Here is a 14,990-nt window from a genome sequence, read left to right on the forward strand (position 1 = left end):
CTTATAGCGTGCTTGCATAAGTCTTCAACCGCCACACAGCGCATCAGGGAGGAAGCGAGTCACGCATCACGTGGGAGGGGTGGGATTATTCCATCCTGCCCACTCCCCTTGTGCCCGGCAGGATGCGACGTTATCGTATAGGCCAATAGGTCGCATTAGATGGAATGGGAGGGGAGCTGTGTATCCTGCAGGCAGCCAATAGGGAGCAGGCAAATTTGTAAACAAAGACACAGTGTACATACTAGAACGCACTTTGGATCTATCAGCTGAACACTGGCAAGAGACATCCTAGGGTGGAAATAAAGTACATTAACCTCCTTGCCGGTTATCCCGAACACAGTTCGGGGTAACCTGCGCAGGAGGATTTCTCAGGCCCCGCTGGGCCGATTTGCATAATTTTTTTTTCCTACACGCAGCTAGCACTTTGCTAGCTGCGTGTAGTATGCGATCGCCGCCGCTCGCCGCCGATTCGCCGCTACCCGCCGCGCCGAGCCGCCCCCCCCGCCCCAGACCCCTGCGCAGCCTGGCCAATCAGTGCCAGGCAGCGCTAAGGGGCGGATCGGGATTCCCTCTGACGTCACGACGTCCATGACGTCGGTGACGTCATCCCGCCCGGTCGCCATGGCGACCGGGGAAGCCCTGCAGGTAATCCCGTTCTCAACGGGATTCCCTGCATACTCTGATCGCCGAAGGCGATCGGAGTGGGTGGGGGGATGCCGCCACTCAGCGGCTATCATGTAGCGAGCCCTGGGCTCGCTACATGATTTAAAAAAAAAAAAATTTAAAAAAAGTGCAGCGCTGCCTCCTTGCCGGATTTTTTAGAACGGCAAGGAGGTTAAAGCATATCTAAGCAATCTGTCAGTTACATTTCATAAATCTGGTACATAGGAGGAATATACACTATGGACAGAGGCGCATTCGCAACAACATATTAGTATATTAGTATAATGTAGTAGAGACCATGGAGACAAGGGGACAGTGACAACTCAAAAGATTTTTTTTAACTATATCTTTAAATAAAAGGCAACAAGTTCAATTCTCTATTCATTCCCCTTGGCTCCATGTGTCCAATTTTTTAATCCAATACGCCTCCCTCCGCAGTAGCTTCCTCTCTCTATCACCCCCCCTTCTATTTGGCCATATCTGTTCCAATATCATTAACCTCAATTGGCTAACTTGATGGTTGGCCTGTGCAAAGTGGTAGGCGACGGCTTGGTCGGTCAAAGCTTCACAAATCGCATGTTTATGAGACGATAAACATTTTTTCATTTTTTGAGTAGTCTGTCCTACATATAGTTGTCCACAAGGACAGTTTAAAGCGTAGACTACATGCGCTGAGTCGTATGTAGTCTACGCTTTAACTCCTTTATAGGGATGTAAAATTTCACTACCTTTGATCACTGAGTTACAATGGACGCAGTTTAAACAGGGGAACATACCCCTCAAGTCCTCTCCCCCCCATATCTGCATGCACCAGTTGGTCTCTAAGATTGGATGCCCTTTTATAGGAAATCAGTGTGGGATTTTTACATTCTGTCACCTCAGGAAGGCTATCTCTTAGTAGGTACCAGTGTTTTTTCACAATTTTAGCGATATTATCGCTTTGTGTATTAAATCTTGTAATGAACAGAATACGATCAGACATGTTTCTATTTCTCTGTCTCCTCCTTCCATCTGATGGTTCTGTCACCCTGCTATTTGCTTTTTCTACCAACTCAAGGGATATCCTCGTGTAAGAAATGTATTACTCATCTGTTTTAGTCTCTGCAGTCTAACCGCACTGTCCTCAACTATATTATACACAATCATTGACTTTGACCTGAATATGGCTGTCCGAACTCAAAAACATGGTGATATTTGCCAATAAAATGTTTATTTTTGGTGCAATTCCCATAGTAAAGTTTCTTTGTTGTTTCATTGCTTATATAGTGATAGATAGATAGATAGATAGATCGATAGATAGATAGATAGATAAATGCTGGAGGAAGCCCCCGGTAAAGGCTCATACACACGTCGGATTTTTGCGAACGACGGGTCGTTTGAACGTCCTGTCGTTCAGTGGTCCGCACGCCAAATCGGGCGTGTGTACAGACTGTCGTTCGGGTGATAAGACTGGTTTTGAGCGATCCGCCAGGTGGATAAATTAAAAGTATAAAATAAAAGTATAAATTAGCGATAATGAACAATCTCAGGTTCACTTAAAGGTAAACTAACATACCACTATTTGTAGTTTAATCTTGTTGTCCTCCTTCAGGTACCCTTTGACCAAATTCAACATTTTTAATAATTTACAAACTCAGATTATTATGATTAGATTTCCGGTAACTCGCACTTAAGTTTTAGTGATATAAGTGACTTGTGCTTACGAATGTTCCTGATAAATTGTACACAGTTGTGACATGATTAGGTTGTGCTGGGCAAAGTGGATTAGTTGTATAAGCCAAGGTCAAGAAGAAAGATTTGCTCTTTCTCAAACCACCATGCTGAGAACATCACTACTCAGGAGGCCCTTTGTTTCCTGGCTGACTGATGATGAGATACTGCTATCATACATTCCCTTCTAATAACCTTCCTTGCTGTCATGCTTATTTTAGTAATGACAATGATTAAAGGTCAAAGTATAGCATTCACAGGCAGACAAATATTGGATTAACGCAAATATTACATTCTCATCCTGTCTTTCCCTCTTTGTCTTTACCTTGATAGCTTAATCCTTTTGTTTATTTAAGAGGGTTTTGTATATCTGACCACAAAGCCACACAGTCAATTAAACTCCAGATAGATTTCACTGAAGGGCCATTTTTTTCTGCCACAGTCATGTCAGTTTACATTACGACCAGCCAGGATCTTACGCTGGCCACACACTGGCAGATTGAACAGGCAAATTTTTATTAAATCAACAAAATGTACCAGCAGTGCATGTAGTTTACTGAAGGCAATGTGCAGTGAAGCTTCACTGTGATGTTTTAAAACATCTAGTCAGGTGATTGAAAAAAAAACAAAAAACAACTGGATTTGCACTGCGCACAACAGCATGATTGAAGTTATGAAAGCAAAACACCACTGTTCTTCACTGCACGCTTAATTCAGTGGAAAGAGTATGCCATTAAACCCAGCAAAACTATAGGGGTGAATGCAGGAAAGCAACACATTTTACCTCCTGCTTTGTGCAGACTTGTGAACCAAAGAGACTGAGAAGAGATTTCTGCATAGTTTTGAAAATATAAGCTTTATGCTGTTGCTATGGCTTCTAGCAAGACTAGTAAATAAAGTTATAGAAGTTGCAAATTGGAACTGAAAAATTATATTTAGTGGCAATTAATTACAAAATAGGCTTGTGCAGTTACAGTGGGTTGCAAAACCTACTGCCACAAACATGCATCAACTTTATTGGAATTCCACGTGAAAGACCAATACAAAGTGGTGTACATGTGAGAAGTGGATCGAAAATCATACATCATTCCAAACATTTTTTACAAATAAATAACTGCAAAGTGGGGTGTGCGTAATTATTCGGCCCCCTGAGTCAATACTTTGTAGAACCACCTTTTGCTGCAATTACAGCTGCCAGTCTTTTAGGGTATGTCTGTACCAGCTTTGCACATCTAGAGACTGAAATCCTTGCCCATTCTTCTTTGCAAAACAGCTCCAGCTCAGTCAGATTAGATGGACAGCGTTTGTGAACAGCAGTTTTCAGATCTTGCCACCGATTCTCGATTGGATTTAGATCTGGACTTTGACTGGGCCATTCTAACACATAGATATGTTTTGTTTTAAACCATTCCATTGTTGCCCTGGCTTTATGTTTAGGGTCATTGTCCTGTTGGAAGGTGAACCTCCGCCCCAGTCTCAAGTCTTTTGCAGTCTCCAAGAGGTTTTCTTCCAAGTTTGCCCTGTATATGGCTCCATCCATCTTCCCATCAACTCTGCTTTCTGTTAACAATGCCTTTCTTCTTGCCACTCTTTCATAAAGGCCAACTTTGTACAGTGCATGACTAATAGTTGTCCTATGGACAGAGTCTCCCACCTGAGCTTTAGATCTCTGCAGCTTGTCCAGACTTCAGAGTCACCATGGGCCTCTTGACTGCATTTCTGATCAGTGCTCTCCTTGTTTGGTCTGTGAGTTTAGGTGGATGCCCTTGTCTTGGTAGGTGTACAGTTGTGCCATACTCCTTCCATTTCTGAATGATCGCTTGAACAGTGCTCCTTGGGATGTTCAAGGCTTTGGAAATCTTTTTGTAGCCTAAGCCTGCTTTAAATTTCTTAATAACTTGATCCCTGACCTGTCTTGTGTGTTCTTTGGACTTCACGGTGTTGTTGCTCCCAATATTCTCTTAGACAACCTCTGAGGCCCTCACAGAGCAACTGTATTTGTACTGACATTAGATTACACACAGGTGCACTCTATTTAGTCATTAGCACTCATCAGGCAATGGCTATAGGCAACTGACTGCACTCAGATCAAAGGGGGGCGAATAATTATGCACACACCACTTTGCAGTTATTTATTTGTAAAAAATGTTTGGAATCATGTATGATTTTCATTCCACTTCTCATGTGTACACCACTTTGTGTTGGTCTTTCATGTGGAATTCCAATAAAATTGATTCATGTTTGTGGCAGTGGTATGACAAAATGTGGAAAACTTCAAGGGGGCCGAATACTTTTGCAACCCACTGTATAATGTGCATTTGGAATATCTTTGTACTAAAGCAGCCTTTCTCAACCTTTTTACCCTGGAGGAACCCTGCAAATAACTTTTGGTTCTCAAGGAACCCCTGCAAAAACATTTTTGATCTCAAGGAACCCCTGCATTTATTTTGCAGGAGGCATGGTCTTTAAAAGTATGTGTCGCTGTTTATTTCAGTACCCCCATTACACTGCCACTCATTATAAAGTCTCCTGAGCTCCCAATTTAGTGCTTCTTGTTACAGTACCACCTATTATAGTGTGCTCTATTATACTTCCCCCACGATGGGGGAAAATGCCAAGGAACCCTCGCAGAGTACTCAAGGAACCCTGGGGTTCCAGGGAACCCTGGTTGAGAAAGCCTGTACTAAAGTGTAATAAACCTCTAAGCTTCAGAAAGGATCATTTCTGGCTACAGGTCATCCAGAAAAGGGCCTAGACTGTCCTCTAGTAGTGTATTGGGGGCAATGCTGCACCCTCTGTATTACTTTTTTTTTTTTTTTTTTTAGTAATTATGGTATACTCTATGCATTCTAAAGGGAAAAGAGAAAAAAATGAAAAACTACTTCTGCATTTCCATCCACTACATAAAAAATAAACAATGCTACTGCAGATAAAACCCATACATTGTATTTGCCCATTTGTTTTGGGTATCCCAACACTTAAATTATGTTTCTAGTACAATGTATGGGCATAATATATTATTTGGAAGTAAAGGTATATTTTTTCTCATTGCACCCTAGCAATAATTGCATGCCCCTATTTGCCAAAATAACAGTAAAATACCCTCATGGCATACATATTTAAAAAGTACGTAAGCTAACAATTTATGTATTCTATTTGATATTCTCTTACTCTGTTTTCTTTTTACAAGCTTTTTATTTTGTCACAGAATAAATCAAAATAACATTTTTATTGCTTTTAAATCAGTTTGTCACTAAAAAGAATTCATAAGACATAGGCCTCAACCATAAAACAACCTAAAATCTATTATACAACTTATCATGGTTAAAATAATACCACATATCTCTCCGTTGATAGCTTGTAGGGCTTCTAGCAGGTCATTAAAGTGAACCCAAATTAAAAATACAAGATTTCAGAAATAAAATCTATTTTCTAAATTATAATAATAAAGAGCAGCCTTTTTTCAGCTGCATGATGACAAATATAAAATATATACAGTTATTGGAGAAACCCCTCCCTTCCTTTCATATTGCCGGGGCAGAATCCGGCAAACTGGTGGAGTAGGTGGTGTCCGGCAAAAGAGGAATTGCTAGTGGCTGCCACCTGTATAACCCTAGTTATGAAAAGAAAAGGGTGAAAGTATGCACAGAAATGCTCATAGGCTTAAAGGAGTGTTTATTTATCTTTGTATGTGTCAGAGTGGTGCACTAAATATTTTGAATTAAAAATGGGTCCGCTTTAACTCTGAAGTGTGCATGTGGCTTTGTACAGGCCATTTTGCATGCATCTCACCATGTAAGCTACCGAGTTGTGTAGTTTTTCTGAAACTTTCTCAAGTTTGATCATAATTTTAAAAATGAAATTATTTTTTAACATTATTTTTGAATGATAGATTAAGTTTGTCCCTATTTTTTTTTTATGTGACAGGGTTCCGAGCTATAAGACACATCAAAATGTATTCTACTACTCATTATGATTAAAGGGAAGTCACATATACAGTATGTCATTTGATAACAAACTCGATGCACAGCAATCTATTATTACCAAGGTGTGCCACTGACTATTTTGCAGGCTATTTTTTTTTGAGGAGGAAACCCTGCTCATCACACCACCATGCCAAAATGGGAGCAGGACCTGGTGTAGCCAGACCAAACGACACAGGTAGAAGGAAAATCCACTTGACCAAATGGCATAAAAGTTCAATATTTATTGGCAAAGTGTTCTGGACAGAGACATATCAGCTATCATTTTTTTTGCACTAATTGCTACAGCGCCATTAGACATAGTTAGTGGAGGGTTCAGGTGAGACTTAGAGTATGTAGGTGATATAGTAGAATATCAGTTAAATTACCGATTTTCTACTATAGTTGATATCTGTAAAATTACCAATATTCTATTATTGTTATTTTGTGCCTATCACTGTGATTTTTTTAACCCAATTTTTCTAACGGCACTATTATTGATATGCCCTTTCTATGCTTGACACAAACTCTCCCTTATCTATGCCTAACCCTAGCCACCCTACACAGACTCCTAACACTAATACTCCCAAATCCTTACCTAACTCTAATGGGTGCCACCATAGGTGCCCATGTAAAATGCTGCTAATATCAGCTATAACAGTAGCTGATATTGGGCACCCGATATAATAACGGGTGCTGGTACCGCCCACTATAGAAACGGCAGCTATAAATAGCAAATGCGGTGTTGTCCACTATTTTTATATTTATAGCTGCTACATTTATAGCAGCAATTTCTATAGAGGGCAGTCCCACTTTGGCGCCCAATTTACTGTTATAGCGATATAAGCGGTGTTTTACATGGGCACCTATGGTGGAACCCTAATTTATCAGCGTGCACTGCGCCCATATTTACTGTATGTGGCCCACTCACTCACAGCAGCTCCTGTCACCTCAGAACACGGATCTGGGGTAACACAGGACTACTGTGAAAGAAGCAAAGTTAGGGAGAGGCCACACTTGTGTCTGTAAAAACACCGGCAGTTTCCCACAGACAATTTTCACATCCCTGGCGCGTGTGTTGTCCACCATATACTGCTGATGCCTGCTAGCACTCGAAGAGAATCATAAACATGCTGTGATTTAATACAGCAGGGAATTCGTTCTTGCCACGCGCATGAAGCGCTGGCGGAAAAACATTGCACACGGTGTTATTGACAGCATTATCTGTGATTTCACATTGCATGAATAGTATAGTATGGAAATAGTATTTAATGCTGCTTTACCGAAACGTGGCTTCATGACGACATCCCTGAGAGCACCCTCCAGCTCCCAGGTTTCAGCCTCATCCGAGCAGACCGTGACAGCACCCTCTCTGGTAAAAAGAAAGGGGGCGGCATCTGCTTCTACATCACCTCTGTCTGGTGCCCAAATACCTCCGTACTGGCCAAGAAATGCACGCTAGAACTTGAACTCCTCCTCATCAATTGCAGGCCAATCTAATCGCCCAGGGAGTTCTCTTCCTACGTCCTCGTGGGTGTGTATATCCCTCCTGATGCAGAAGAATCAGAATCAGTTTTATTTCGCCAAGTACAGCAGAGCTGTACTTGGAATTATTTGTGGTACACATGGCATAGGCATAGTATAGGAAAACAATACGTACAACACAACACAAACAGTTGGAATTACAGTACTGGTATAGGTCTGATCCTCGTTAGTAACAGACCCCGGTCATCAGTTAGTGTTCTTCATGTCATGCAGGAACAGACCAATACTAATAATAGTCATGACAATAATAATAGTAATAATGATGGTGATGATGATGGTGGCCCCCATACTGCCGGGGGCAGTGAGAACCAGGGCGGGCAGTGGTGAGAACTGGCTGGAAGGCCCCGCTAGGGCATGCCAGAAGGCGGGCCTGACGGGGGGAGGTTGGAGTTCAGCAGCCGAACCGCTTGGGGGAAGAAGGTGTTCTTCCATCTGGAGGTTTTGCATGGTATAGTCCTGTAGCGGCGGCCCAGTGGGAGGAGCTTGAAGTAGCGTCTGCCTGGGTGGGAGGGGTCGTGGGAGATCACAGTGGCCCTCTTCATCATCCTAGCGGAGTGGAGGAGATCAAGTGGTGGAAGAGGAGACCCGATGATCCTCTCTGCATTAGTTATGACTCTCTGTAGTTTGTATTTTTCACTGGCAGTTGCACCCATGTACCATACAATGATTGAGGAGCAGAGGATGGATTCTATGGTGGCAGTATAGAAGCTGGCCAGCAGCTTCCTGGGCATGCCGAATCTCTTTAGTTGGCGCAAGAAGAACAACCTCTGCTGAGATGTCTTCTGAATGTTGGTGGTGTTCAGCCCCCACTTCAGGTTGTTGGAGAGAGTCATGCCAAGGAACCGCACAGATGTCACTCTAGAGACTTCGGTCCCCTCAATGAGGACAGACGGGAGGGGGGGGATTCTTCCTGAAGTCTACGACTAGTTCAACGGTTTTAGCAGCGTTGAGTACTAGGTTGTTGTCTCTGCACCCGTTGCAGATTCTCTCTACTTCGCTGCGGTACTCGTGCTCTCCGGAGCTGCCAATTAGGCCGATGATGGTGGTGTCGTCTGCAAATTTGATGGTTTTCACAGAGTCCACGGATGATATGCAATTGTTGGCATATAGGGAGAACAATAGTGGTGATAATACGCAGCCTTGTGGAGCCCCTGTGTTGGTGGTTCTGATGCTAGAGTAGCAGTTGCCGATTTTCACCTGTTGCGTTCTGTTTGTCAGAAAATCCTTGATCCATGCTCGAAGGGAGGGATCTACTCCAAACCGCGTCAGATTTGTGAGCAGGATGTCTGGGCAGATCGTGTTGAACGCTGGGCTGAAATCTAGAAACAGGATCCTGGCGTAGGAGGCAGGGTTGTCTAGGTGCTCAGTGATGTATGCCAGGCTGGCATTGATAGCGTCCTCCACGGATCTATTTGCCCTGTAAGCAAATTGGAGCCGTGTCCAGCCGAACATAGCCCCCTATAGGGTCCCAGTATAAAGGGAGAGCATGCCCCGAGCAGGGGGGGGGGTCGGAAATGCCCCCCACCCCTCCCCGCTAAGCTCTCCCTTCTGCCGGTACCCTATAATTAAATTTAAGTGCCCAAAAGTACCTGAGGAGGAGGAGGGCAGGAAGAGGGAAGCCGGAGTTCTTGGACGCTAGTACCATCTGGTGCTTCCGCCCTCTCTTGACACACTTCCTGTTTACATTTGAAGTCACGTCAAGAGGGCGCAGAAGTACCGCGATGACGCGAACGAGGGTACGCGTCATCTACATGATGACACGTACCCTCGTACGCGTCATCGCGGTACTTCTGCGCACTCTTGACGCGACTTCAAATGTAAACAGGAAGTGCGTCAAGAGAGGGTGGAAGCACCAGATGGTACTAGCGCCCAAGAACTCCGGCTTCCCTCTTCCTGCCCTCCTCCTCCTCAGGTACTTTAGGGCACTTAAATTTAATTATAGGGTACCGGCAGAAGGGAGAGCTTAGCGGGGAGGGGTGGGGGGCATTTCCGACCCCCCCCCCCGCGCTCGGGGCATGCTCTCCCTTTATGCTGGGACCCTGTAGGGGGCTATGTTCGGCCGGACACGACTGTGTTCGGCCGAACAAAGAAGGCCTGTTCGGGTTCGGGCAGCGTGCCCGAGCACCCTCCCGAACACCATGAGGTGTTCGGGGGGTGCCGAACCGATCCCGAACAGGCCAAAATCCGGGCGAACCCGTACAGTGGCGAACACTGTTCGCCCATCACTACCCTTGACCTCAACAACTTCAGGCCCGTGGCACTTACATCCGTGATCATGAAAGCTTTTGAAAGCATGGTGCTCCCCGTCCTTAAGCACTCCACAGAGGGACTGCTAGATCCACACTAGTTTGCGTACAGAGCAAACAGGTCCACTGATGATGCCATTAACATCTGCTTGGAGCTCGTCTATGATCACCTGGACAGACCAGACTCCTACGCCAGGATCCTTCTACTGGACTTCAGCTCAGCATTTAATACCAACAGCCCTAAAATACTGCAAGACAATCTTGTCGCAATAGGAGTCCACCCCACCCTACGCCTGTGGATCACGGACTTCCTCACCAATAGGTCCCAGGTTGTTAGGCTGGGCACTATCTCCCCACAACCTAGGATCACCAACACAGGAGCCCCACAAGGCTGCGTTCTGTCGCCGTTTCTGTTCTCTCTGTATACAAATAACTGCAAATCCACGTCAGACTCGGTAAAAGTAATCAAATTCGCTGACGACACGACCATTGTCGGTCTCATCACCAATAATGATGAGAAAGAGTACCGCCACCAGGTTGAAGGTATCTGTCACTGGTGCAGAGAGAACGGATTGGTTCTAAACACAGCGAAAACTGTGGAGATGATTGTTGATTGTTTCAGGAGATGCGCCTCTACCCCGCCCCCAATCTGCATCGATGGCAAGGAGGTGGAAAGAGTCCCCAGCGTCCGCCTTTTGGGCACAACCATCTCTAATGACCTGAAGTGGAAGGCCAACACTGCCTCCAAACAGAGGAAATCCCAACAGAGACTTTTCTTTCTCCGCCAACTAAAAAAGTTTGGTATGGCCTAAAAACTTCTGACAAACTTCTACTCCGCTACAATCGAATCTGTCCTATGCTCTTCCATCCTGGTTTGGTACGCCAGCTCCTCTGCCATTGACAGACTCAAACTGCAGAGGGTCATCAGATCAGCGGAGAGGATCATCGGGAGATCCTTTCCCTCTCTGGACCTCCTTTACCATTCCAGGCTGCACTCCAGAGCATAAAAGGTCACCAGCGACCCCTCACACCCAGGCCATCGCTTCTTTAGTCAGCTCCCCTCGAGCCGGAGACTCCGGTTCCGATCCATCTTCACCAAGACCTCAAGGCATAAAAACAGTTTCTTTCCCTCGGCTGTCAACCTTCTGAACTCTCTCCACGTAACTGCCCATCCCCACACCAAACACCATGCCGCCACTGCGACACACTACACATAGATAGACGGCGCTCTAGCTCAAGCCGATTTTCTTTTGACTTTCTTTTGGTTGTTTTTTTGCGTGTTTTTTGTGTTGTTACTTATGCTACATTGTCTCTCTCTGCAAATGTGTTCCTGACTGCTTGTTTTGTGCTGTATCTGTATCTATATCCTGTATCAGTACCCTGTACGTGCCAAGCCCAATTCCGGGCACGACCCAGTCGTGCTTGGCAATAATAAATAAATTCTGATTCTGATTCTGGGAATCTGAGCAGCAGCAGGGTGAGTAGTTATTCGGCTCACTCTGCGGCCAAACTCAATGGCTACGTACTAATACGTACATTGTAGGAGCTGCATCCTGGTGGCATAACTGGTTAAAATGAAATAAATATGGCAGCTAACCTTCAGTTTTCCTTTAAAGTGGCAGGCTTATGGCCAGAGGCGTAGCTAGGGTTTGCAGCGCCCGGGGACAAAGACTATTAATGCACCCCCTAAGGTGAAGGGGCGTGGCCAAATGTGGGCGTGGTTATGGGTGGAGCCCAATGTACATGGAGGTTAGCAGGCTCACGCTCACCCACCCTCCCTCAGTATGTACCTTCCAGCATGTTCCAAGACAAATTCAGCAATCATAAACCCCCCCCCACATCAAGACAAATTCCGCAATCATGAGCAAACATGAGGCCCCCAACATGACCAACTCAGCAATCATGAGGCCCCCAACAAGACAAATTTAGCAATCAGGAGGCCCCCAACAAGACAAATTCAGCAATCATGAGGCCCCTAACAAGACAAATTCAGCGATCTTGAGGCCCCCAACAAATCATGAGGCCCCCAACAAGACAAATTCAGTAACCATGAGGCCCCCAACAAGACAAATTCAGCAGTCATGAGGCACATAAATAGACAGCATTTCACATAAATAGGCAGAATGCCCCCTTAATATGGTAGACACCTCTCACCTGGAAGCAGTTCCCCAAAATACACAATCTGACAGCAGTGGTTCCCCAAAAATAGGTAGCCCCAGGTCTATAGGTGTCCCCAGAATAGGTGGCCAGCAGTATAGATGTCCCCAGAACAGGTAGCCAGGGGTAGAGATGTCCACAGAACAGGTAGTCAGGGGAATATGTGCCCAGTATATGTAGGCAGGGGTATGTGTCCCCAGTATATGTAGCCAGAGGTATATGTGCCCAGTATATGTAGCCAGGGGTATATGTGCCCAGTATATATAGTCAGGGGTATATGTGCCCAGTATATATAGTCAGGGGTATATGTGCCCAGTATATGTAGTCAGGGGTATATGTGCCCAGTATATGTAGCCAGGGGTATATGTGCCCAGTATATGTAGCCAGGGGTACATGTGCCCAGTATATGTAGTCAGGGTTATATGCGCCCAGTATATGTAGCCAGGGGTATAATATGTGCCCAGTATATATAGTCAGGGGTATATGTGCCCAGTATATGTAGCCAGGGGTATATATGCCCAGTATATGTAGTTAGGGGTATATGTGCCCAATATATGTAGGCAGGGGTATTTGTGCCCAGAGTAGGTTGCCAGGGATATATGTGCCCAGAGTAGGTAGCCAGGGGTATATGTGCCCAGAGTAGTTAGCCAAGGTTATATGCCCAGTATATGTAGTTAGGGGTATATGTGCCCAATATATGTAGGCAGGGGTATATGTGCCCAGAGTAGGTAGCCAGGGATATATGTGCCCAGAGTAGGTAGCCAGGGGTATATGTGCCCAGAGTAGTTAGCCAAGGTTATATGCCCAGTATATGTAGTTAGGGGTATATGTGCCCAATATATGTAGGCAGGGGTATTTGTGCCCAGAGTAGGTAGCCAGGGATATATGTGCCCAGAGTAGGTAGCCAGGGGTATATGTGCCCAGAGTAGTTAGCCAAGGTTATATGCCCAGTATATGTAGTTAGGGGTATATGTGCCCAATATATGTAGGCAGGGGTATATGTGCCCAGAGTAGGTAGCCAGGGGTATATGTGCCCAGAGTAGGTAGCCAGGGGTATATGTGCCCAGAGTAGTTAGCCAAGGTTATATGCCCAGTATATGTAGTTAGGGGTATATGTGCCCAATATATGTAGGCAGGGGTATATGTGCCCAGAGTAGGTAGCCAGGGGTATATGTGCCCAGAGTAGGTAGCCAGGGGTATATGCCCAGTATATGTAGTTAGGGGTATATGTGCCCAATATATGTAGGCAGGGGTATATGTGCCCAGAGTAGGTAGCCAGGGATATATGTGCACAGAGTAGGTAGCCAGGGGTATATGTGCCCAGAGTAGTTAGCCAAGGTTATATGCCCAGTATATGTAGTTAGGGGTATATGTGCCCAATATATGTAGGCAGGGGTATATGTGCCCAGAGTAGGTAGCCAGGGGTATATGTGCCCAGAGTAGGTAGCCAGGGGTATATGCCCAGTATATGTAGTTAGGGGTATATGTGCCCAATATATGTAGTTAGGGGTATATGTGCCCAATATATGTAGGCAGGGGTATATGTGCCCAGAGTAGGTAGCCAGGGGTATATGTGCCCAGAGTAGGTAGCCAGGGGTATATGCCCAGTATATGTAGTTAGGGGTATATGTGCCCAATATATGTAGGCAGGGGTATATGTGCCCAGAGTAGGTAGCCAGGGATATATCTGCCCAGAGTAGGTAGCCAGGGGTATATGTGCCCAGAGTAGTTAGCCAAGGTTATATGCCCAGTATATGTAGTTAGGGGTATATGTGCCCAATATATGTAGGCAGGGGTATATGTGCCCAGAGTAGGTAGCCAGGGATATATGTGCCCAGAGTAGGTAGCCAGGGGTATATGTGCCCAGAGTAGTTAGCCAAAGTTATATGCCCAGCATATGTAGTTAGGGGTATATGTGCCCAATATATGTAGGCAGGGGTATATGCGCCCAGAGTAGGTAGCCAGGGATATATGTGCCCAGAGTAGGTAGCCAGGGGTATATGTGCCCAGAGTAGTTAGCCAAGGTTATATGCCCAGTATATGTAGTTAGGGGTATATGTGCCCAATATATGTAGGCAGGGGTATATGTGCCCAGAGTAGGTAGCCAGGGGTATATGTGCCCAGAGTAGGTAGCCAGGGGTATATGCCCAGTATATGTAGTTAGGGGTATATGTGCCCAATATATGTAGGCAGGGGTATATGTGCCCAGAGTAGGTAGCCAGGGATATATGTGCCCAGAGTAGGTAGCCAGGGGTATATGTGCCCAGAGTAGTTAGCCAAGGTTATATGCCCAGTATATGTAGTTAGGGGTATATGTGCCCAATATATGTAGGCAGGGGTATATGTGCCCAGAGTAGGTAGCCAGGGGTATATGTGCCCAGAGTAGGTAGCCAGTATGTAGTTAGGGGTATATGTGCCCAATATATGTAGGCAGGGGTATATGTGCCCAATATATGTAGGCAGGGGTATATGTGCCCAGAGTAGGTAGCCAGGGGTATATGTGCCCAGAGTAGGTAGCCAGGGGTATATGCCCAGTATATGTAGTTAGGGGTATATGTGCCCAATATATGTAGGCAGGGGTATATGTGCCCAGAGTAGGTAGCCAGGGGTATATGTGCCCAGAGTAGGTAGCCAGGGGTATATGTGCCCAGAGTAGGTAGCCAGGGGTATATGCCCAGTATATGTAGTTAGGGGTATATGTGCCCAA

Source organism: Hyperolius riggenbachi, chromosome 1 (genome assembly GCF_040937935.1).
Source record: "Hyperolius riggenbachi isolate aHypRig1 chromosome 1, aHypRig1.pri, whole genome shotgun sequence".
NCBI lineage: Eukaryota > Metazoa > Chordata > Amphibia > Anura > Hyperoliidae > Hyperolius > Hyperolius riggenbachi.